The sequence below is a fragment of the Callionymus lyra genome, chromosome 10 (assembly GCF_982586985.1).
Source record: "Callionymus lyra chromosome 10, fCalLyr1.hap1.1, whole genome shotgun sequence".
Lineage (NCBI taxonomy): Eukaryota > Metazoa > Chordata > Actinopteri > Syngnathiformes > Callionymidae > Callionymus > Callionymus lyra.
The window spans coordinates 27,692,803-27,719,286 of NC_141827.1; the positions used below are offsets into that span (position 1 = coordinate 27,692,803).

The 26,484-nt window shown below is 37.5% G+C and overlaps 1 protein-coding gene across 1 annotated transcript in view; it reads right to left on the reverse strand.

Annotated features, from left to right (window-relative positions):
- Positions 1-23,223, reverse strand: part of LOC148071292 (plexin-A2-like) — a 134,034-nt gene extending 110,811 nt beyond the window's left edge. Inside the window, exon 1 of the mRNA XM_087800334.1 lies at positions 23,120-23,223. The gene's annotated coding sequence lies outside the window, so the exon portion shown is untranslated. The remainder of the gene's footprint in view (positions 1-23,119) is intronic.
- Between the last annotated feature and the right edge of the window lie 3,261 nt (positions 23,224-26,484).

Below are 26,484 nucleotides of genomic sequence, written 5' to 3' on the forward strand. Positions count from 1 at the left end.
AATTAAAATCTTAAAGTACTGATATACACGTGATTAATCCTATGGTATTAGGCACAACCACATATGGAGCATGTGTTCTACGAAAACTATATTTATTTATCTATATTATTGGATTCACTGCTCAGTGAAATGATGAGAGAAAATATATTTGTCTGAACATAAAAAAGACGTATGGAACGAGTGAATCTATAATGTTGGTTTGTGTAAACGGTCTGTGTCAAAGCTGTTTCTGGGTCTGTGTTGAACAGCAAGCTGTCTTTGATAGCATGTTTCCTCTCAGGAATCAGTGGGAAGGACGAACAGAAACATGAAAGATTCTCCTGTGAGTGTTCCAGGAACTGTTTTTCTGAGCCAAAAATCACCTTTAATTCATGTATAATCAAAGCTCTATTCAGGGCATTTGATGACAACTTATTAATCATCATGTTCAGTTGTTTTCATGAAGGGTTTGTGATATTTTAAAAGTTGACAAGTATTTTAAACATTGGTCTTTTTTTATACAAATGTTGCGAAAAATGCTGTAAGAGTTATGCTCTTACAGCATTTTTCAATTCCGAAATACATACTTTTAAAAAGATATCTAAAATAACAAATGAAGAAATACACAGACTTATCATCACTTGGTGAGCAGCGTTCATCCTTGAAATCACTGCAGTGAGGAAAAACTTTGCCCAGAACAACCAAACTTTTTAAAGAGTTAAGGAGTCCATCCAAAAAAGACCACGACTGAGGTTGAATTAAACCGTCCATGATAACAGAGAATCAATAGACTGAAAAGTTGTAGATGTGGAACATCCCCTCGAGTGCTGCTAAACTCCAAACCCAATCTTCAGCCCATCAAAATCAATGTATGAAGCTTTTTCCACGCGTATTTTCAATAACAGATTTTTACCTCACTAGTAAAGACCGTGGCCCGTACACAGCATACAGGCTTGGAGGTGTTTTCCCTGTTTAATGGATAAGTATTCCTCTGGCAGACTTGAGTGGGAACAATCCACAAAAGTGCATGATAACTACTTCATGTTAAAGTTTAGTGTGGGTATTATTTTTTATTTGTTTTAGTCCGGTCCATCCAGCACTTGCCCTAAAGGTGGAATTCGAAATGGTCGATAACAGAGGGAAAACTGTAGCGCTTTATCGAATGAGTATGAAAAAAGTAGGGATGCTCCGATCCGACTTTTATGGTCCTGATACCGATACTTCCTTTTTTAGGTATCGACCAGTACCGATTCCCAGTCTTGTAAAAGTGTTAAAATATGACCTTTCTCGCCCTATTGTGAGATAATACTGACCAGGATAAATGACTGCATGTGGAATTACAAAGTTCCTATTTATTTAAATAAAGCAAGACCATGAGGAAACACAGTTGACTTGTAATACGATATATTTGAAAACAATCGCATAAATATCACTCCATTTAAGAGGACGCTGAATTTTAGGGACATCTTGTGATTGTTCTTCTCTTTTTGGATGAACTAATAAAGCCAAAACCTTAAAATATGTCCAAACATAAGCTTTAAAAGCATCTGGATTTGTTTGTATCCTCTCATCCTCAGTCATTGCTGGAATCACATGATACTTTATTGTTCCATCTAGCGGCTAAAAGTTTAATTGAAACACAAAAATCAACAAACGTGACTCCTTGCACGTTTATTGTAAAGAAAAAAAAGTGTGTTTGTTTTTTTTAAACACACTTTATTGAAATATGAACAAGACATTTTTATTTGTGCAGACTTTTCCCTGATTTCCTGAGACTGCTGGGTTTGTCTTGTGTGTCTTGGCCTTTTAAAGTATAAATATTTACTGTGTATTGTTTGTGATTGTTAAAGCGCTTTGTGACCCTGGTCCAGAATGGCGCTTTAAAAACAACCTTTTGCTACTTACTTTATCATCAATACAGCAACATGGGATGAATATGTCGATCTATATAACGGAATATCAATGTTTTTTTTCACATCCCTACTTTCAAGCCAGGAAGTGAGTCGATTTTGATGAGTCGAATGCATGAACTGCTGTTATTATTTGTTAGTTTCAAACCAGATAAAGAGCTGCTGCAGTGACTAATGAACTTTCACAACAGGAGTCAAAAAAAAAAGGAAAAAGATATGAACTAAACGCAACATTAAGGGCGAATGTTTACGTGTAGGAATCTTCATTCACAAGACGCCCCGAGGAACAGATGGAGACCTTTGTTGGAATTTGCCTTGTAATCCCTCCTGAACCTCCCTGCGTTTCATCTGGAAGTTTAATTAATTCATGACTTCCGAGATGCAAAAAGCAAATAGCAGCCAGAATGATGTTTGAAGAAACAGGTGCGGATGCATCCCAACCTTAAACGTCAGACGGCAGCGGTGCCGCCCAGAGGTTAAGTCACTTCTGGATCTAAAAAGCCTCCGAGAAATCATCAGATATAAGGAGCGAGGGACTCTGAAGCACGACATCCTCGTCGCTTCCTCCATCCGGGCTGCGCCGTCTTTGGTCACGTTTTAAGCATGCAGTCATGCTGCTCGGTGTTTACCCTGGATTACAGAGACGGCGCTTCTTCGTCGTCCCGCTGAACGCTCCGCCTCGGCACTCAGACACACTCCAGCCCCAGACGTGACTCATTCACACACTAGCGTGGTGCGCCCCGGCCCTCCAGGGATGCAACTCTCAGCAGGCACCAATCACAGAGCGGCGCAGGGCAGAGCGGGGCCCCTTACACTCCACAAACATGACCCCGTGACCTGGATCCAGATCAGTGGAACCCATCTACGGCTTCAGTTTCTATTGAGGTGAAATGCTGTCATAGCTGTTGGAAGACCCCGTTAGGCACTTCTTTTTTATGACCCATCTGTCATCAAGACGACACAAAAATCTTTCTTTGTTTCAGCTCACGTGATCATTTTATATCACCACTGATCTCATCTCTAAAGACCCGCCGACAAAGACTTGCTTTCTCTCGTGTCAATTTAGAGACGGAAATGTTTCCTTTTGTGAAAAATGTTTCTCATGTTGTATATTTGGTAACAAGAGCTTGAAAGTCTTGAATCATAGCATTTGTTTTAGATCATTATCTTTGTTTTCTATATATATTTCAGTCAGAACATTATTTGTTTAAATAGTAAATTAAATAGATTTTCTGTTTTCATTACAACTGAAAGAAAAACGTGAATATATTTCAACTTCCTTTATTTTATAAAAGGAATTGAGATCAAATATGTTCTACTTTTCAAGTAAAAGCTCTAAAAAATTGACATTTTCTTCTTCTTTATTGACTTTATTTTTTCTTTACTATTTCTCAAAGCAATCCAAACTTAAAACACAGGCAAACTATATGATTCAGGTCTACATTCAAATAATCAAGTTGACAAATTAAAAAATATCTCTGTGGTCACGGTGAGCCTCAATATCTCAATCAAAACTATAGGTTTATTACACATGTTGGTTTGGCTTCTTTGGTGTTTCTCTTGTCCATAGAAATGCATTCAAAAAAATAAGTTTAAAAAAAACACACACCTCTGTTATCTGCTGACATTTATAAATACCATTACACTGTGAATAAAAGAGCATCAATGAATTATTCATATTAATGTAAAATATTTATATTAAAGTTAGTTGTTAAAAAATACATGAGGGACAATATGACCTCATTTTTATTTACCTTGACTACAAGAATTAAACAGTTCACAAAGAACCCTTTGAATTAAGATGATCGAAGGGACCCGTATAGAAAAAGTTTTCTCTTGATCTTCTTTGACTGATGCAGCATTTTAAACTTGAATAAATACATTCCACAAAAAGTAGTATACTTAACTTTGCTGGTCTCACAAAACATTGATAATAGTTATTGCGATAATGACTCAATAAATTCAATGATAGGTTGCATCCTGAACAGCTTCAATCTACAAATATTTCAGAATTCAAACTGAATGTAAGTTAAGTCTGAACGCAGCAGACATGTTTATTTACCATAGGAAATACTGGAATGGCATCAATACATTGCAGGGAACAGCATATAAAGCAAATATTCAAGTGTTGACATCAAAAACCACATTAATCTAAATTGTAAATAAGATTAATGGGTACAAGCTGAGGCTGGCTACAACCTTTACCATGTTACAAAACCTCATAAATCTTTCTTTGTTTCTTTCACAGTGGCGGGCGACTAAAGACGGCTAATGTTGCTGCTATAGTCGGCTGTCGGGAGTATTGTATTTTTGTGTGACAATCTTTACAAAACTTGAGTGTTTTGTCAAAGTTTTCAGATCTTTGTATAAAATCAAAAATGTGTAAATTTCACTATTTCATTTTTTAATCTCTATGTTTTACAGTATAATCCACAGCCAAATTTCATTCAGCAATTCAACTAATTATTTGTTTTCTTTATGTTGTTTAAACTTTTTTTTCCTCCAATGTAAGTACATTTTAATGAAGCATAGATTTTTGATTTATATCTTAGATGCCTATTATTTGAGGCGAATTACATGGTACAGTATTCCTGTGTGTTTGTGGAATTCTACAGGGAGATTTATCTTTTTTAATTGTCTGTTTTTATGTGCAAAACTGAATCACCTACGCTAATAAAAAAGAAAAGGTTATCTTTGCTGATAAACTGTTTAATAAGGTCTTTGAACACAGTCGTAATTCAGCCTCAGAGTCGGATGAAGCTCGCGGTAGTTTAGCATTCTGTGGTGGTAGTGATGGTGGAACACTGGGCTTGGATTATAGATTTGTGTCGGATCAGAACCACGGACTGGACTCTGATCTTTCTAAAGGTCATAGGATTCATGTGAGCTCTCGCCGCTTAGTCAACAATACTGTAGGCGTCATACCAGCATCTGAGGTGATGAAAAACATTTGCTGTTGTTAAATCTCTTGTTTTTTTTTTCGTGGCCTCGATACGTTCCGGTGCACAAAACCATATTCGGCCTTGGGGTTCGCATGTCTGAGTCCCCGACTGCCCTAATGATCCACCAAGCGGACACGTGTGCTCTTGTTTTGCGTTGGTCGATTGTTTAAAGAGGACGGTCGGAGGTGTCCTGCTAATGAAGCCTGACTGCTAGACCTGGACCTTGAATATATAGACTTTGCTCAGTGGCCGACAGCAGATCTGCTGTAAATCCACACGGACAAGTCATGGGGGAGGGCGCCCGCTGTACACATTACACATGAATGAGCTGGGAAGGCGCCAGACGCAACACAACTTGACTTCCCAATGAATAAATGAAGGCAATTAGTAGATCTGTTTACAATGTTACCGAGACAGAAGTGGGTCGAACAAGACCAGAACCAGGGTTCGTCGCTGGTCCCTACGATGGCGGGTCGGGGAATTAGGACGCGGGAAATGTCCTCTTTAAGAAGCGTGACTTGTAAATGAATGTCATATTGAATGAGAAGAGTGGAGTAAAGAGGGGGTGATCTTTCTGATCAGTTGTTTTCCGTACAGATGCCGTCGGCGAGAGCCTCGCACACATGAACGCTCGCACTTCCACACAGCCTCCTCTGGACGCGTTTGATCGCTACAACTATGTAAGTTTAAACTTCCTGGAGACAATTGTTCTCGCTCAAGAAGTCACAACATCAAACTTTGTGTTGTAACTCTTGTTTTCAAATTGAAACCCGTGGGCCAAAAGCAACCCAGGAGAAGCTTTTGAGTGGTCCAAACATTAATGTAATATTTTAAATGGAGGAAATTGCCAACCAGAAAAGAAAAACAACTTTTTAGTTTTATAATAAATGATTTTCCATTTAGTTACTTTAATGTCTACAGTCATGTTACTAATCAGTTAAATGTTGTGTTTTTCATTGCTATAATAATATAATTCCTCAGGATTCTAAAACGGTCATAGCAATACAGTACTTTAAAAAATATGGTGGACCAGTGGTCCCCAAACCCAGGCAACGGGTTCCATGAGGCATTAGGAAGCTGTCCTCACATAACACTTTTTTTTTTAATAATATTTGTCTGAAAATTGATTTATTTTGGAGAGATATTTTCTTAGTGATAACATTAGAACGTGAAGCCACTTTGTTATTTCTTTATGTAAATAATGTCTGCTAACTCAAGTCCTAAGTTATGTTGATCATGGACATTTTATCCAGTCGTCATCAAGATACTTTATCATCAAGGTTTTTTTCAAAAAGGTTTTTGTCTACCTTTAGTGGGGATTCACAATTGATGAATTTAAGTTTAAAATTCGGCTTCAGTCAAGGACATCGGAGACCCCCGCCACGAACCATCTTTCTTCCATGTATATCCAGGTCCAAGGTTAAGAACATTTAATTTTTTGTCTAATCTCAGTTTTCTTATGACAACGATACATTTGATGTTACAGAGTGACAGTTAAACAAGGATTATAAGTTAAAAAATCTGATTCTTTAGCCATGGTCTACAGCTAAGACTAATGGTGTGTCCCAAATTGTGCACTTCTCTAAGTGCACTGGTAAACAGTACACTGTAACACAGTGTATTTGCTACAGGGTAGTACTGTCTCAAATGAAACACTGCTGCTACACACTTACAGGAAATGACTTGACACCTTTTCTTCTACTATTTTTTATAGCTGATTGCAACCGGCCGTTGGAACACAACCACCGTCTCTCGACAGCGATTTTCGCCAATCAGAACAATTTATTAAGCTGTGTTTAATTTTGTTATTATTGTTGTTGTTTTGTTATATGGTGAAATTATTGTTTTCTCTAGACATTTACACCAGTATCTGCTCCAAAGCAGAACAAAGCTCTTTCGTTTAGTGACGTAGCTCTAGACGTAGCATCATCTACGTCACTAAGATGGCGACGGTTGAGGGTAGATTGGCGTCCATCGATCCACACTCAATTTTCTGGCCGTTTGAGTGCGCCGATTGATTGTGCACACTACATTTCCCTACACTGCTCAGTGTAAGTGCAGAAGTGCAGGGATTTGCAGGATTTGGGACACACCATAAGTCTGTTTTATTCAATAATAAGTCAGTAAATAACAAAAGATGCTGTGGTTATATCTGAATCTCTTAAACACATTTCATTGTACAAGCACTTCAATATCAGAGAAGGGTTAAAGTGCTGTAGCTCCCCCACTGATCTCGACACCTGAAAGGCTTGACTTAATCTAACCATTAATCAGAGAGTCTAACATCCAGATTTACGACAGTCGGGACAAAAGAGAGGAAAACGGCATGCACAGCTAAATCTTCCTGTGGCAGCGCTGCCCTTCATTTAGCCGCCGCTCTTAACTGCAATTTCACAAACGCCACCGGATCTGCATGTATAATGCATAGAGGCCGGGATAATGGCGTGCATCACTGGCGTCTGTGTTTTCGGTGATGTGTTGGAATTGCTCCCCTACGTCACATTCGCCGGGGCCCGGGTCCCTCGCAGCATCCTGCTCTTATTAGAGAGGAAGCGTGCGGCGGTGATGGAGAGATATTTTACGGTTCCCAGCAGACATTCTCTGCTACCTCCACCATCAAGATTAGTGGCCGGCAGGAGAGCCTTAAACCCTTGGATACCTTTGCTGCTGAATAAACCCAACAACACATAAGGAAGGGAGGGCTGCAGCATTTCCTTTGAATATAAAAGGGTCAGGAAACAAAGGATTTTCAGGTTTTAGGAACTGGAAGATATTTTGATAAGAGCGTATATATTCATCCCGGTATTGTTTTTTCAGATTTTGTCACGTTATTAAAATAAACTAAGAGCACAAACCTTTCTTGAGATAAATATTTATACAACAACGAGACATTTTAGCTTAGCGTAGCTGAATTTGGCTTAGCTTCTCGTTTGCTTAGCTTGGCTTAGCTTACTCTTCCCAAAGAATGCCTTTATTAAGGAATCTTGTCTATCGTCTTGTAAGTAAGTTAGTAATTTATATTCATAGAGCGCTTTTCTAGACCAGGGTCACAAAGCGCTTAACAATCAAAACAAAACTCAATAAAATGTATACTTTAAAGGTCAAGATAACACCGAGAACAACACAGGAGTTCCAGAAAATCAAGGGAAAGCCTGAACAAATAAAAATGTCTTGAGATGTTACTTGAAGGAGTCAGGATACATCAAACACAGATCAGTGATGTAAGGAGGAGCCTGACCATGAATAGCTATGAAAGTAAAAAAACTGAATTTTAAAGTTGATCCTGAAAGAAACTGGCAGCCAGTGAAGAGTTTTAAGGATCGGAGAAATGTGAGTTCTTCTACTTGAGCAGAATGAAAACCTTGTCTGGAATTAAAACCTTGCATTTAACTTTATATACATATATAGGTAACAATATGCAAATTTATTTTACTTTTTTAAGTTGCTTCCAGTTCCACTCGTAAACTTTTGAGCTTCAAGTTGAGGGTTTGAATCCCTGTGATTAAGGATGTAAAGGTTACCGGTAAAATAAACAGACTACTGTGCTTTATTTGATCACTTGTGTTGTTCCAATATGGGAATATATTTGAGTGTATTTCTAATTCTTAACTCAGAGCAGAGAAGACTATCAGTTTGCTTTTATTTTACTTGTTCAAAGAAATTGTGTCGTTCTAAAAACCTGCTTATTGTTATTTTTTTTTAATGTTATATTATGAGTCTCAAAACATTGCGATAATAATGATAACCATAATAATTTTGTCACAATAATTTTGACATGACATTTTAATACCTGTGATGGATTCCAAATCTTAGCTTAAGCAGATGGTACATTCTCCAGAGTTAAAAGCTCTGTTCATTGCCTCAGGTAAATGGAGGTTTTAACATGCGACTGAGAAATGACTGACATTCCAGAGCCCCTAGAATTTTAATTGACATGTCTCAAATATAAGCCCATGTGCTGAATTTTACTCAACAATGGTAAGAGATTGACATTCATATAGTTTGGTGAAACAAGAATTTAATATTCATTTTAAACTCCTTTAGATCAACTTCAATACTGTTTCATTATATATTCTCAACTGTATCATGAAAGCTCATCAACTGTATCATGAAACATCATCAACTGTATCGTGAAACTTTATCAACAGTTTCATAAAACCTTATCAACCAGATCATAAAACCTCTTCAACTTTTCATGAAGCTTTATCATTTGTATCATGAATCGTTGTCAACTGTATCATGAAACATCAACAACTGTATCATCATATACTATCAACTGTATCATGAAACCTCAACTACTGTATCATAAAATATTATCAACTGTATCATGAAACCTCAACTACTGTATCATGAAATATTATCAACTGTATCATGAATCATCAACAACTGTTTCATTAAATATTATCAACTGTATTATGAAACCTCAACAACTGTATCATAAAATATTATCAACTGTATCATGAAACCTTAACAACTGTATCATGAAATATTATCAACTGTATCATGAATAATCAACAACTGTTTCATTAAATATTATCAACTGTATCATAAAATATTATCAACTGTATTATGAAACCTCAACAACTATATCATGAAATATCATCAACTGTATCATAAAATATTATCAACTGTATCATGAAACCTCAACAACTGTATCGTAAAATATTATCAACTGTATCATGAATCGTCAACAACTGTTTCATGAAACCATCACTAGCTCTCATGCATACTGCATGTATAGTGAGCATATCATACCATCATCAAAACAACGTTTTTTCTTAAGTTTTCTTCTTCCTCTTCCCTCAGTTCTGTTTCCTCTCACATGAATCTCATGGTTGCTTCTTCTTGCTGGTTAGCAGTGACCAGAGCAGCTTCTCTCTGCGTTGCATAGATGATGAGCGCGGAACGGAAAGTCAGAGTGACCTCCAGCGCTGTGATGAAAACCCATACAGACCGACTGCAATCCAGGGTCTTCTATTATTCAGTGACCGCAGAAGAAGACAGAGCAGGCAGCCCTTTCTTTGGCAGCCACACAGCGTGAGTGTGTGAGTCTCTGCATCAGCCGCTCCTCGTCTCTAATGTCGCTTAAGTGCAAGAAGACAAAACAAAGGCGATTCTAGTGATCTTCGGACCAGCCTAGTGGGAAATACTTGTTTTTTAAAAACTTTAAAAAAAAACTCACACAAGCCTGCCAGACACAACAATATATCGTTCATTGTTGCTTCAATATGATCCTTCGCTAGCTACTAGTTAACATTTGCTAACTATTATTTACATTTGATTGGAGTCCACATCATACTTTGGGTAGGGAGTATTTTCGTCCTGAAATTTAAGAAACTTGTGTTTGTGTCCATAAGATCCCCCCGACCTACAGACACCAATGTCAAAAATATTTAAACAACTTACATTATTTAACAGTTCATGGAAAAAAATAAAAAGTCTAAGAATGGGTTTTGAATAGCGACACTACCAGGTGGCTGGTCGGTAGCACATCTGAGTTTTCAAAATGCTAACAATATTGTCCAACAAACGGAAATAACATTCTTGAAACCAAAAATAATGCAACATTTTTGCTACAGTCACATGATTTGAATGTATACCATTTTACAAAGATTTCTTTGCTAGTTCTTAGCTGTGTTGGGGGACGAGTCTGATACTAATGCATTCACTTTGATGCAAGTTGTATAAGATCAATTCTAACAAAAAAAAACATTTAATTACAAATCTTGAGTTTAGTTTTTCAGCTTTGGTAAATTTCCACTCCAATCTGTTATTATTATACATAACATATATACTAAATAATGTCTGTGGCAAAAGATACTTGCTAACAATTGACAAATAAATCTAATGTTTACTGCCTTTTCACTTGTGAGTTTTTCTTTTTAAATAAATCCAACCATTATCATGTTTTAATCACCCGTCAGTTCCTAAATTGACAGAAGGCGACAAAGCATGTTTCAATGCTAGGTACTACTGAAGCATTTTGTCAGTGCCACTGAAGAATAAAAGTTCAATATAAAACCTTGCCATATTTTAGGGACTTGGGTTCATTGGACAAGGTTTTAGTTTTATCCTCCAGGTATATGCACAACCCTTTTTTTATTTTTAATCTTCGATCTACGTTTTGCAAAACCAAACCCAGCCAACCCTCAAAACCCGCTACCAAGTTGTAAACGAAATGACCGAATAATAAAACTCAAATCATCTCATCAAATTCGGGAAATCATTTATCAGGCTCCACAAACACCAGCCGAGGCTCGGGGTCTCTCGCCAGCCTGAAATTAGATTTTCTGCTGCGGTTCTCTGCTTTTCTGACTTCTGTGAAACAAATCTGAATTTCACTGGGGCTGATTGTGTTATAGATGCTGCGCTACATTGCCTTTGCATAAATCATGGAGAGCTCAGAGGGAGAATACATTATTTGGTATTTGCCGTGAGATGGAAGAAAAGTAATCAAAGGCAGAGATACATTCCATGTGGAGGTGTAACGCACATATGTCTTAATCCCACACCAGTACTGCGGCGTTGTTCCGGAGAACCGGGACGCTCTCCTGGCCCATATGGTTTCACGAGGCGGTCGATGCCGAGCTCGAAGGTATCTGACACGATTAATTATGATCGGAGGAATTACAATGCAAAAAAGGAACAGCTGCTTCTTCCTCTGCTGACAAATAACTTGGAGCCAAAGCAAAGCAGCGGCGAGCGAAGAGACAGTTCATCTAACTCTGTGTCTGAGGCTCCAGCAGCTGCTTAGTGACTTCAACGAATGTAAATCAATTATTATTTTTTAGAAGAAAATTATCCTGATATTAAAAGCCGCTGTTTCATTTTGTATTTTTTTTATTTATCCTCCAAAAATCAAAAGAATTGCAGTTGTAAAAAAAAAACAAAGTATCCCTTGATTTCATAAGTTTAACGCATAAATATCATGGTTCAAAGAAGCCGAGGCAACATTTATTTACTTAACCAAATAATTAAAGATAAACATAATAAATATGTTTTTGGTTTTATCTATTTATTTTTATTTCATCTGATTTAATTTAATGACTAATGAATAATCCTACATAATACAAATCATTTTAATTATCCAAAAAAAACTTCAAATCCATCTTACTATTGCTAATTAACTATAAATATTTAACTGAATTTAAAAAGATAATTTGAAAACCCAAGGTATAATTAAAATGTTATTTATTTTGACCAAAATAAATGTGTTTAATTCCTCATCAAAAATGGATTCAACTAGCTTAAACAAATCCATGAAGTGACTGCGGTTCTCTTTGTTTAAAACCCCATTTAACATTTAATCTGTTCTGCAAATACAACGACTCACTGAGGAGCTGAACAAACAAGAGCATCTGCCCAGATTATCTCCGCCCGGGCTGGATGGTCAGCCAAACTTTTCCCAGATCGACTCCCAAACTTTATCCCCAGTCTCTTGGATCTTCCAGAGTAAAGTCCCCATTGTTTAGGAAAATGTTGAAACAACAAGTCTTAATCGACGAGTAATCAGGTGCGGAAAACAGATAAAGGAGGTAAAAAGCTAAGTTTTTCTCCGAGGGATTGAAGATAAAAAGCTGGAAATAATAAAGACGTCCCTCTGAGAGTGCTAATCTCTACATATTCAAACTTCTGAAGTATTCAGACTCTTGAAAGTCGGCAGAAAAGCTCATCTTACTATTCGGGGCTTTATTGTGAAAATCCCCGCCCCTGGAGAACTTGCTATTCAACTTCGTGAGGAAAAAGTTTGAGTTTATCTTGGCGAGAATTTCTCCGTATTCTGTGTGTTAAATTTTTCTTCAGATCGTCTGATAGTCGTCTCACTGTGGGGCAGCACGAGTTAAAATAAAAGAAGTTGATATTCTGAATTACAAGATAACAACAAGCACCAGGAAATTAAGCATGTTCTGCTGTGTCTATTGAGAAGATTAAACCTGGTCGTCTCAGAGTGCGATCGTCTCAGGCCCACTTTGCACTGAGGGGAGACTCTTGGACTTTTATTACATCATTCAGCAGGCGTCCCGGATGTAGCGCCAAAAAACCTCCAATCACATGACCACCCGGCTTCAGCTGCTATTTATTATATTATTATATTTATTTATTATGATTATAAAAAAAAGCTCATAATTCCTTTAATTTTTTTCTCAATAGCGTAAAATATTCATTATAAAATGATCGACGTTGTCTTAATAAAGATGGGCATTGCTGAGACATGTTTAAGTTTTTCTACAAATGCATTCAAGGCTTGTAACCATTATGTAACCTGTACATGTAGTTGCGCTATATATCCACCAGAGGGTTCTGTCTTCATTCAAACACCTCCTAATCCTATAACACTAAAGCCCTTCCTGTAGTTACCAGACACAAATGATTTATTCTTGTAGATCCACTTCTAATGAGTACTTAATTATAGCTAACGTAACAGAAAAATCAAATGCCTTATTTACCATTTTTTAGACTACAAAGTGCAAGTTTAATCCTCTAATCTTCTCAAATTCAACAGTATTACTTATAAGCCATTTATCAAGTCTGGTTTTACTTCGTGACCTTGAACTGATTTTATGCGGTACACAGCTCTCAAAAATATGTCAGATTGGTAAACTATAAAGCCGCATCAATAGTCACCCGTGAAGCTCCGTTGTAATATGCATCGTGGAGTTATACAAGGAAACCACGCTATATTTATTTGGTAATTTACAAACTATTTAAGCCCTGTATAATTATAAAAATAGACTTGTTTTTAACTAGTCATATCTTTCCATTCATTTTTTTTTTTTAATCCCTTCTGGAGTTTGCAGGGACACTGGAGACCATCCCGGTTTCTACGGACGAGACTGACTAGACAGTCATTGATTTTTCTAAATTGTTATGATTTGCTAGACGTGTAGACGATGACACTCCTCGTCTCTACATATATAAAGTATCATTATTATAACAATCATAACCATTAACAGACAATAGGCTGAAAAGTATTCATCACAATTAACACTGTGTCCCTTTATACACCGAAGTCACAAAATGAAATGTAAGTACGGTTTATTAAATGTTGGTTGCAGCTGCTGCTGAGTTTCTCTGGCGCACCAGCCGACGGTGAGGACTTGTGGCAAAGTCACCTGAGGGAAACAACGCTGCAGATGTTGCTGCTAATCCTCCGCACAGATCGCTGCACCTTAAAATGGTCTTATTTCTTTGTCGACTCCAGCTCGGCAGCTGTTTGTTTTTCCCAGCCGGCTGTTTGAACAACTCTGACATTCAGACTCAAAACAATTTAATGATGTTTTCTCATCCGCGTTTCATCGTTCCCTGCCTTGAAATATGCATCTTTTTCTTGGCAGAAGCTCGATATTGTTTCCAATGATGTTTAGATTCTTGCTGTAAAAATGGCTGCAAAAATGTATCTTTTTGAATGTTTGCAAAGGATTTACTGGTGGATAAGAATAAGTATTACTAAACATTTATCCCAGCGAATTGTGGCAAGAGCCCCACCACAGATACACACAATAAATGTAAAGTTTAAAGTTCTCAATCAACCTCTGTATGTTTCTTGACTGTGGGAGGAAATTGGAGTACTGTCTGGCTTTGACCAATCATAGCAATGCAAACTGTTGTTGTAGTATTTGTTTTTTGTTATCATTACTACAGATATTATTAGTTAAAATGTGACTACAAACTATTATTAGAAATATTAAATTAACCATTTAAAAAATGTCAATACTATTCAAAGCACATTTATAAACACATTTATTCATACACATTTATGAATCAGGTATTTTATGTACTTTGTTTTTAATAAGGCATTGATCGAAATATTGGGTCTCAATACATTTAACATAAGCAGAATTAATTTCTGTGTAAAAAAAAATTACCAATGTTAGTAGCTCTAATCTTTTCGTATTTGTACAAATCGTGTCAACAAATGAATGTTCATTCCAGTGCCCAAGAAACCAACCATCTCTAGCCTTAATGACTTTCGCCCGATTACAACGTAACAACGACCATCATGAAGTGCAGTATCCGCTGCAGAATTGAAAGATTCAGAAACAGCTACTTTTCTCTGTCAATCAGACTGTTAAACGCAGTATAACACGATAATCTTTGCAACATTTTAAACTGTTTATATTGTTTATACTGTCTACAATTTTTGTGCACTATTTTAAACCGTTTACAATTTTCATTACATTTTAAGTCTTACTTTTAACTGCACTACTTTTATCCCATCTATACTTATTTACATTTATCCAAATCACAGTTATAGTTATTTATATTTACTCTATATCCCGATTGTTAACAGCCAACTACAACAAATTCAATGCTGTGCTTTTTTTAGCGGTTGCCAAGGAACAACATTTCACTTACAGTTTCACTGTTTTATTTTTCTGTGCAATGACAATAAAAGGAAGTCTAAGTCTAAGTTTATTAAAAATATTAATGAAGTATGAGAATAAAGTTATACTGTATAATCGGCTAAAATAACTAAATATCCATGTTTTTCACATGAATTTTGAGTAGGTTTTTAGTAGAGCTGATTTTTATGTGCAAGTCTGTGTGGATTTAAAATTTTTCAATGAATGAGACCCAGTTTGTTTAAGGTAAAATGCATTCAGAACAGTCGGCGAAAAACTATTTTAAAGCATAAGTGTTTAATGCTTCTAAAATACTTTTAGAAAACTAGATTATGTTACCTTTGGTTGCTATCCAATACCAAACCACATTGTTGTTTGTTTGTTTTGATATTCTACATATTTCTTGTTTCACTCTTTCGATGGCACAGATAATAAGATGTTTTGTAACTACTTTTTAAAACTTGTTCGGCTCAATACGACCAGAACCATCCAATCCATAAATATCAAAATAACTAGTTTCAACTTTGCCAGAATCGCAATTTCATATCTAGTGCAGGAAGTGAGTGAAACACAAACATGTACAATCTCGCTCCGATGATTTTATCACACTTATTGTAAGTTTCAGAAACAAAAGGCGACTCGTGTGGTTCTGTGTGTTTGGAGCAGCTCCAGAGCTTCAGGCTCCAGCACAGTGTTTAGTTTCCAGGCTGTCAGAGATCAAAGTTTGTCATCAAAGAAAAACAGCTTGATTGTGTCTTTTGGTTTGTTGCCCGAACGGCATCAAACTGTATCGAGGGGCGGCGTTCAAGAGATTCTCTGTCTTTTTGAAGGCAACATCCGAATCGTAGTCGTCAAACATTATCGTTAATTACAGAGTAAGATCTGGTTCAAACTCTAGTTCTTTACAAAACTATAAAATCTACTGTTAATGACGTATTGATGAGTATTTCGTTTTTCATTCGTCCTTTTTCATTCCGTTTTCTGAACTGTTTTTGAACTCATCATCCATCATCATCAAGCATTATCTGTTGCCGGGTCACTCTTTTGTAAAGCTAACATCCATCCTTGCGTTGATTAATGTCGAGACCTTCCAAAGCTATAACGTTGTCTGTCATGCGTCCAGTCTGAACCAGAACATTTCTCTCCAAAGGGGCAGCAGCTCTACTCCAAGTCTAGCGTGGATTGATGAGCTACACTATTGACAGCTGCTCTTTTTTCACTATGTTTCGAGTCCATACTTAAGAGAGGAAAGTCGATACAAAATCTTCAAATTTAAAGACATTCATTCGCAAATAGTCCCAGAATATTGGAGTTTTCCTGCTCGACTTGTTCACTGCTTATACTGGCTTTTTGTATGTGTTATTCATTTCTGATGAATTTAAAAGCTGAGTTTTTCATTCTAAAATAAACGTGTCATTGTGGTTGATATTTCCATTTTAAATTTTGTTGTCAAAGAAAATATATAAAGGAGAAGCAGATTGATACAAGACTTGGATGGATACTTGGTACCATCATGTCACGGGTTCTGACATCAACAATAATCAATACGAAAAGAAAAGCAGATTTCTTATTTGCACATGTACTTTAATTGTAATTAAAGTCGAGAACTTTATTAACAGGACTCTCCTGGCAAAGACCCTCATGCGTGCACAATTTAACATCATTGAAAACCAGATCCAAGGAGAATGAATTTTTATATTCCATTCTTCAGGGGCGTGGTCGACCTGCCTGACAAGCGCTGTAGCCTGAACTAAGAGGACAATACACGTAGCTATAGATTCCTCACGTTCAATCTACAGCCTTGTGTCAAGCGTCCACGTCTCTCTGAATCTCCCTCACCAGGGGGGTGGAAACAACCAAAAGTTATTACAGTGTCTGTAACAACGTGCAACAACATGGCAGCGACGCACCCCATATTGTCTAGCCTTCCTCCCTGCATACTGAGCAGCTTCCATCTGGCAGGTGAGCATTCCCACCTTCCATTTTCCAGCAACCTCCTCGTGTCTCGTGTCCGTCTTCTCTGTTCTTTATTAGCCTTTCTTTTTCCCCCGGCTACTCATCTGCTTCCACCCCTGGCTCCCTTTTTTTTTTAACCACCTTTATCTGTACATCCACCACCAGGCTGCGTGGAAGATTGATCCCGGCGCTCTTCAGAGTGCACGCCGCCATGCAAGAGCATGCTAATATATTATGGGATGTGTACGCCTGCACGCACACACGCAGACTGGAGGTACTCCTTCTTCTTCCTCCTCGGGCTGTAGCATCTGAACAGTCGTATTTAATCAGCGTCTCTGTGGGCAGCGGGGTGGTAGATGGGGGGGAAGGGCAGAGGTGCAGGACGGCGGTGGGGGTCTCCGGCTATGGGTAGTAGCTACTGTGCACTCACACACCGTGTAATTGTGTTACACACACTAATTCTCCTGATGTGTGCCGGCGTAATGCAGCGAACGTGCGTCGCTGGCCCTGACCCACATCCCCCCCCCCCGATACTCACATTAGTCTTAAATCAATGTCGCACATCGAAGCGCTGGAACATTCGTTCATTTCTCCTCGTCACAACTTCTATATTTTCTGAGTCACCGCCGCGGCCTTCATTAATCACCGTGAGGGTTTGAAATCACCCTTAACTCTGCGGTCCTGGTGGGGAGATGACGGAGACTGATGTTCTCAATTACCTCACCTACGCTGATCTCACATCACCTGCGGGTCACAAGAGCACGGGCGACGCCGTTTCTCTCTGGGAAAATGCCGGCGCGCCACACAAAGGTACCGGGAAGGTGGATGAATCACACTATAAAATACCTTCTGTTCTTGTTACAGACCAGAGCAAAGTCAGGCGGACCTTTGCCTGTTCTTATGCAGCTCTCATGAGGTCGCTATGAAACTGATGATGAAGAAAACTTCTCAGAGCTATTGCCATGATGGTTATAATTTTCCTTTTCTAACAATTGTGTTACCTCTGGATCAAGGTGTTTTGAACCAGTGATCGGCTGATGAAGCTTCATGAAGCAGTGTCATGTTGTTAAAAATCCACAAATTATCTTGCGTTTTTTTAGACATTTAATTATTGTTCTTTTGTTTTTTGCTTTCATTTTGTATGTCACTATTTCTTTCCACCGGCAGTATTCTTGTATTTAGATGTATTATGTCTCTTAAAAATGCAATCCCTTATATATATCTATAAATCTATAAATCTATATATCTATATAAAGATATAAAGATATAAAGATATAAAGATATATTATTATTATAATATATGGATGGATGGATGGATGGATGGATGGATGGATGGATGGATGGATGGATGGATGGATGCATGGACGGACGGACAGAAGGACGGATGGATAGATAGATGGATATAAAATATTATTAATTATTATAATAATTTTTGTTTGATGGCGCCTTTCAAGGTACCCAACTACGCCACATTCTTCCCATATACTCATGATTTATTTTTGTGAAAATTGTATTGAAATGTACAGTATATACATTGACATTTTTAAATTCACATTTAGAATATATTTTCCTCCTTGTTCATATTTTTTTTTCCAATTGTTTTTTTGTCTTACCTGCCAAACAACAGTCACAATAGGTAGTACAGTGGAAAATAAAAACGTACTTAACGGATCCTCTAAGACATCTAATGGTTCTCTCTCACAAAAATATGTTGAATTCTACAGTAACAACTGTGATACAGTATTTTTGTAACGCAAACCAAGCGCAAAGAAAGAGAATGTAACCCAAATGTAAATCCCTTATGATTCCCAGTTGTTACACTCAACAGAAATAATGTCCTTTTTCATCAGAGATAAGTGCAGACTCATCAAAAAAGCCTCAGTATATCTAAAACGACAAGCTCTTTTTTCTGTTGTTCATTACGTCACTCGGCAGTTCCATTCAGACAAAAGAAATGACTGAAAGTCCTTCAAGCGGAAATCTTGTGTTCTTGGCGTGTCTTTAATGTCCAGACGTTACAAGATGCTTTGTGTAAGTGTTTGCTGCACGAGAGACGGCAAAGAACCAAGCTTTGTGTCGGGATTATGGACAGATTTTGAAATATTCAAGTGCGTTATATCTGTTGTTTAGTCTTTTCAATTAATTTCTTATCTAGCTTCATTGTGTCATGCAAGATTGTGTATGTTAGCATCAGTGTAACAGCCAAAATAATTAAAGTCTTTGTTTTCCATTGAAACATGACCCAGAAGATAAAATATTTCCCTGGAAAACACCCTCAGATACGTCCATCAATAACCTGACAGGGCTTCACATGGTTTCTCTACAGTTGTGATGAACAGGAAATAGCATATTTCCTAAGCTGGTCATACCACCAACAATCCTTCTCCATGTCGCCTCACACTTGAACTCATTGAACTGAGCCAACGGGTGCTTTGCCGATGAAGACACATGGTCCACTTGCATCATCCTGGACTTTGAGATGTTGAACCACTTACTACTATAGTGCTTTATTTGGATCTGCTGTGTTCAACATGGACTTAGACATAAGTAGAACATAGGTAATATCAAACACTCAACCTAAAGATTCCTTACTATTCTTCTCTGTCTGTATCTCCTGCTTGGGGTTCACCCAATCTCCTAAATCTTAACCTTTATCATCTATAGTCCTGATGGATAAGTTCCTGTATTTAGTACCTTCATGAGATGACATCTGTCTCTCCTCACCACGTGTACAAACCGTCTGACAACCTAACTTGGTCTCCCATTTTTGAGCTTCATCCTTCTGGTGCATCCTGATCATCTTCAACTCTGACTCTTCTGACTCTGTCAGATCTAAACCAGAGGTCTCAATCAATAACCAGAGGTTCTTTTTGGCAGTCAAGATTCAGGGTGAATTAAATGTGTATTCACTTAACAGGAAGTATGACATTAGCTTTACTCTGGAGCAGAAACAAAGACTTCCGACATCAAACCCGAGGTCTTTCTTCACCCAAACTTCTTATGGTTGACACTTGGAATTACAAAAATATAAACTTTGATTCTTTTTTAAAAGTGTCAAAAATCGCAATAAGACTTTACCCTTTCATCAGGAGGTTTTTTTCCAGAAGTTTTGATTTGAAATTATTTGGCAAAAGTGGAATTATCTTGAGTAACAATAACAGTCTTTCATGGTGTAGAGTAGAAGTTTAAAGGCAGAAGACGTGGAGTCATAATAGCCGGCAGGTAGAAGCATTCGGTGTCACTGTTTATCAAGAGAACTCAAAGCTGACGCTCACCTAAACTTACTGATGACACACACACACACACACACAGACACACACACACAAAGCTTCGCCACAAACAGTACTGACAGATCAAAGTCTTTGACAAAGTTAACTTGTTCAAAGTGCAATTTTACTTTGTGGTAAAGTTTATAAATATCATCTTATATTGCTTTTTTATTTTTGATTAAAAAAAGGGTGGAAATCCTGCGACTGAGTCTGCAGTGGTAGATGTCTCAGTCAAGAGACATATAACACATCATTCACCCGTTCTCTGGTCAACTCATCTAGCTGATGTCAGGGAACTCGAAAGGATATCGTGACTCATGGGTGAATCCAGTGGTACTGGTCTGTGAGACATTTGTTACTGGGCTGCATGGAAAAAAATGATATAATTTGTGTTTGAATGATTATAACACAAAGGTGTTGTTTTAGCACGTGACTAGTGTGTGACTAATACAAATGTGTAAAAAACAATCGAATTCCAATTCCTAATTCCTTATTCCATATGAATAATGCTTAAACACAACTTGGCTCAAAGTCTCTAGAAGCTAGAAGACACACATCACAGTATCGTCGGCATACAATCGAACATACGCAGATGCAAATACACAGATACCCTATTTTCCGCACTATAAGGCGCATTTAAAAGCCTTTTTTTTCAAAAAAAAGGGTTGGGGACAACAACTGATGAATGCATTAAGAAAGCTTTTTCACACATTTTATGATTACCCTCAGTCTAGTGTCAGGAATATTAACAGTTTTAACACGAGTAACTTACTAAACATATTTTCAGTAAAGCCCCCCCATGCTTTTTGGTTGCATAAAAGACATAAAATCAGTCTAAACCAGAAGAAAAACTGTAGTTAAAAGTCTCATTTCAGAACTAAAATTAGCCGAGAACTGATAACAAGAAGATGACCAGCGTGAACGTGCCAAGAGAGAAACCAATTTCTGTCTCTCTCTCTCGTCTGTGCAAAAGGCTTTACACACTCTGGAGGGGCCAGCAGAATGAAAGCCGGTCCAACTGGCCGTCCAGATAAGCCGGGCCAGGGAGAGAAGGAGGGTTCATCTGGTTAGCATAAGAGGTGAAAGTCAAAGTCTCTAAAACCAGTCCTCACCCTCCTTCCACCGGCAGCTGCACCAGGCATCTCCCGCAGACGGAGCCCCCAAACAAAGATGGTCAGTGGCATTGTTTAGGTTGGCACGGCGACAGCTGTGTGTGCGCCGTCTCACTCTCGCCTCTCGGCTTTATCAACATCCCAGCGGCTCCTCTGCTCTGCTGCCAAGGCTGCACCACCAAGTCTGACTATCTCCAGGCTAAATACTTCACTCTGGTATTCTCCTGCTGACCCTGGATCTGGGAATATTCCAGAATCTTCACAAACTGCTCTTGTCAATCAATCTGAGCCCCTTTTGTTGCTGGACGGAGTTTGAACCGGAGACGAACCGCTTCCCAACTTCACCTTTCCTGTCTCAACGCCAACCCTTGGTCCCCCTTTTACACTTTTCTCTCCAATTTTAAGATCAAGAAATCAGTTTCATTCATTCAGTCTCTACTGTTGGAAATGGCTCTGACACAAAATCCAGGCTCCACAGGTCATTTGAGAGCTTTTGTCAAGCTTCATTCCACCAAACACAATGGTCTCAGACTCGGAGATGGATCAGTGGATTGTTTAGAGAAACCAACAAGTCCATTAACGTGCCTATGGTTCTGTTTATGTGTCATATACAAGGACAATAGTTACATGTATACTAGAAGTAGTATTAAGATAACAGTTTATAATGTCATCACAACTTCATCATAATTCTCAGAAGTTCAGTTGCAATAATATTGTATATATTCTTGCCTTAAAGTGGGAAATACTTCAATTTTTCCAGGTTGATAACTTTATTTGTATATTGAATAAGGTATTTTAGCTAAACGCAGTATATTAACTCCTTACGAAAGACCTTTTTGAGGAGAGTTTTAAAATGTTATAATTTTTTTGAATGTGATTCCATATTTAAATGTTGACACACTTGCCTTCCCTTTTAATTGTATTAACATTTATATAACATTAAATAATCAAATTGTTTCCCCAAACATGTAGATGCTTTTACAATGCTTTATTTTTACAATTTAATTTCTTCTGAACTCGCAAAAAAGTCGTAATATTATTATTTATTGTATTTATTTCATGCTGCAATATTCATTAAATTTCTTAAAGTACACCAATTTTTTTCATTATCTTTATTTTTTTAAATACATCAATTAATAATAAATAAATATGAATTAAATGATCAAACCCGGATTCAATGTTGTTTTAAGTCACATCAACCCACGTGTTGAACGGGATGTTGGACTCAATGCTGGCATAATAGAGGCATCAATCTATTTTGTCTGCGGTGCGTTCACTGACCCGATCATTATTTAACGTCCAAAACTAACATGTAACCGAACTCGATCTGTAACCAGGTCCTTCTCTGTCTATATGACAACAATGCATTCACTGACACCAATTGAGTTATTTAAAATATATTTTAAATACATATATATTTCTAATATCGCAGTTTTGTGTAGTTCTAGTGACATCCAGTAACACTCCAGAAACAGGATGAACCCCCCCCCCCTCCTCCCGGTCCAGTTCCCCTCCTCTCCGGTTCCGTAAGATCCAGCAGAACTGACCGCGCGTCTCCCAACTTTCCCTCCCGCCGCCGGAGGATGGAGAGAGAGAGAGAGCGCTCACCTTGAGAGAAGAGGGGTCTCATTCATGAGTAGATCCCGGTTTAGTTCCCGAGCCGGTCCCGTTACTTTTCCTCCTCGGGTCAGTGTGGACGTCAGACACGCTCGTGAGAGTCATCCGGGCAGCGACTCTGTCAGCCGCTCAGATGGAGACCCTCCCGTCTCGTTCTCTCTCTTTCTCCTCCCTCCCTCTCTCTCTCTCTCTCTCTCTCTCTCTCTCTCTCTCTCTCTCCCTGAGTGTGTGCGTGAAGTCACATCAGTTCATGTGCGCGTCACGTACAGTGTGCGCTCGCAGACACAACCCCCCGGCGCGTCATTGTGTAGCACTTGTAGAGAACAATGTTCGATTTTTATTCCCATTGATACGTTCCCGCTCTAAATATATCTATTTATTTTTATTGATCAGTGACGCGTTGGTGAGGTTTCATGAAACACCTGGTCAAGTTTCATGAAACACCACATGTTTTGAAAGATCAAATATACACATTACTAGTTTCTATGACGCTGTGTGTCTCAGGTTGACAAGTAAACGTGTATTTTTTCTCAAAGATGTTTCAAATATTCACAAGTTTATGTTTTAAAAAAAAGGAGAATACCGTTAATACGTTCACCCCTTTAAAGGTGTAGTGTGAAAAATAACTGCGCCATCTAGTGGTGTCAAAGTAGAAGAGAGTTTTATTTTTTGTACACTGAAGGATTTTCTTTCTATGTAACGTAAATGTTTCTCTACGTTTGTGTGTTTGATAAATTGATGATTCAACCTGGGTGTCCCCCATCTATCGCCCAGACTAGATGGGATGAACTCCATTCTGCTGCTAGCCTGTACTTGGAGAAGAAGTAAAAACTATATATAAAAACTATAAAAAATATCATATATATATACGCAAATAAAAGGTTTACTTCATAACACAATTAAAAATGAGTTTCAGATGGATTCATTGATCAATAAATACGTGAAATTGGCAGCGTGGTTAGCAGAAACTGAAAGGTTATGATGTAACCTTTAAACGCAGGACAAAAAAAGGATTCAGATATAAACTATGTTATGTTTGATTTAAAAGAAGAGTTATGAAACTCAAAATAAGATCAATAAAAAAGTTAATTAAAAAAAAGAACGAAGTCATATTGAGAAAGCGATTGAGCAGCAGACGATGTCATAAATATATAAGTTTGAAAAGTAAAAAAAAAAAAACAGAACAATACAGAATATACCATTATTGGAGTAGGAATAGTATTAATATAAATATTTGCAGTTGATAAAAAATACAAACCTAAAAAATGCTGAAGCACATTTTTATTAATAAAGTTAAATAAAAGAAATGAAAAACATTAACTATAAATAAGAAGAGATATTCATTCTAAATGGAAAATGAATGAATGATTACAGGCTTCTACTTAAATGAGAAGGGACTGCAATTTTCTTTCCTGCCTTCATAGAAAACCGAGAGAAATATTCTCCTTTGAAACGAGTGAATTCATCAGTTTATTGAGTCTGTACATAAACACTGCCATCTATAGGCGAAGAGATGAATCGAATTATTGCTACGTAGGAAATGTTTTAAGTACATTTGCTGCAACAAAGAACTGCTTCAAACCAAAAAAAAAATGAATGTGTTTGTTACAAAAGTTTGCTGTTGCCTCAATACCCTTCTTTTTACTTGTTTATTTTTTTAATGGTAGTCAAGTCTGACAGGATGTGGCTCCAGCATCCACCTGTCTGTGTCTCATTATCTGCCTTTGTTGCATCTAAGATGAGCTGGAGATGTGAGACTGGCTACCTGTCGAGGGCCTGGGATGTTCAGTGTGGCCGGGGGAGTCCCAGAGGCCCCCCCAGTCCAGATGGCCCCTCTACCTCATGTCGGCAGCCGTCATCACACACACACACGCATGCAGCTCACACACACACACACACACACACACACACACATACACATAAAAAAACTGGGCTGCAGGTAGTAAGAAAACTAGTGGTTTTAAAAAACTAATTTCAAGGGTTTGTAGTTTGATAGCGCGCCACAGGACTGGAGGGTTACGTTAGAAATGAATATCAAATTATATTGTCTTTTTAATCTGGATAAAGAGTGGTAAATAGAATAAAATCAATACTGTTCAAATAGTTGCATGATAATAACAAAAATAAAAATACTATTTTTATTTCAGCAGAAAATGAAAGAAGCCCAACGTCTAAGAAGTAATCTTCATTATCTCCATGTGAAGGACCTGTACCTGCGTCTCTCCACGCCCTGCTGTTGTGTGACTTATTGAACATCTACAGCTGAGTAAGAAAGATGATTTGTGCTCTTGTGAATGACGTTCAGTAATTGTGCTATTTCTCAATGTTAGATAACTATACAGTATATGCCACTCGCCTGCTGAATTACTCACCAGCGTCTGGAGCGGTTGTGAATTTGATGAGCTTTACAAATACTGTGATGGAGGAAAATATGGTTTATTTCATTAAAGATAACACAATTGTAATAAACAACAACAAAAAAAACATATGACAAAACTTTATGATTTTACTTCTGAAATTGACTCTTAAACATCAATATTGACTTGTGTCACCGTTATCACCACTAAGCTATCAAAATGCTAACAAGCTAGCTTTGATAAAATCTATTTTTGTTTAAAAATAATGTTTATTAAAGGGATAGTTCGCCCAAGTGTATTTCATTTTCTACTCATCCTCTTGTCTTCTAAGGGTTGGGATTGTTTTCAGAGTATTCGGTTCCTTTTTAGAGTTATTGTCAAAAATGTATGTTCATGCTAATGTAGCGACTGACACTAAGTCGTCATATTCATCTTCCTCCAAAAAGACACTTAAAAAACATCCAAATAAAACCTCGTCTGTAACGTCCATCTTGTATTGAAGCCTCCGCGTGAGAAATCGTTACGGAAAAACGTATCAGTCTTAGAGTCAATCCTCATTGAAAGAGATTATGTCATGCTATGCTCTATTAGCATGGATATGTGTATGTATAACGGAACAGGTTATTCTAAAAATAATCCCAACCCTTAGTCGACATGAGAGTAAGTGGAAAATGAGTAGAATTTGTGTAAACTATTACTTAATAAAAAATGATAAATAAATAATTAATTTAAAATCAAAACTGGATTTCATCAAAGCCAGCTTGTTAGCATATTGAACTAGCTTAGTGAATTCTGGGCTAACCAACCCTTGAAAAATAACACACAAATATATATAAATCGAAATAATTAAATTCAACAGTAATAAAACCAGAATCTCTACATTGAAACATTTTTTATGTGATTTTTACGAAGACTTTTGATAAGAATTATAGCGACACATGTAGGCTGGGACCTTTTATAGCGAGAAATAAAAAGTGATAAGCCACAGCAGCACAGCAG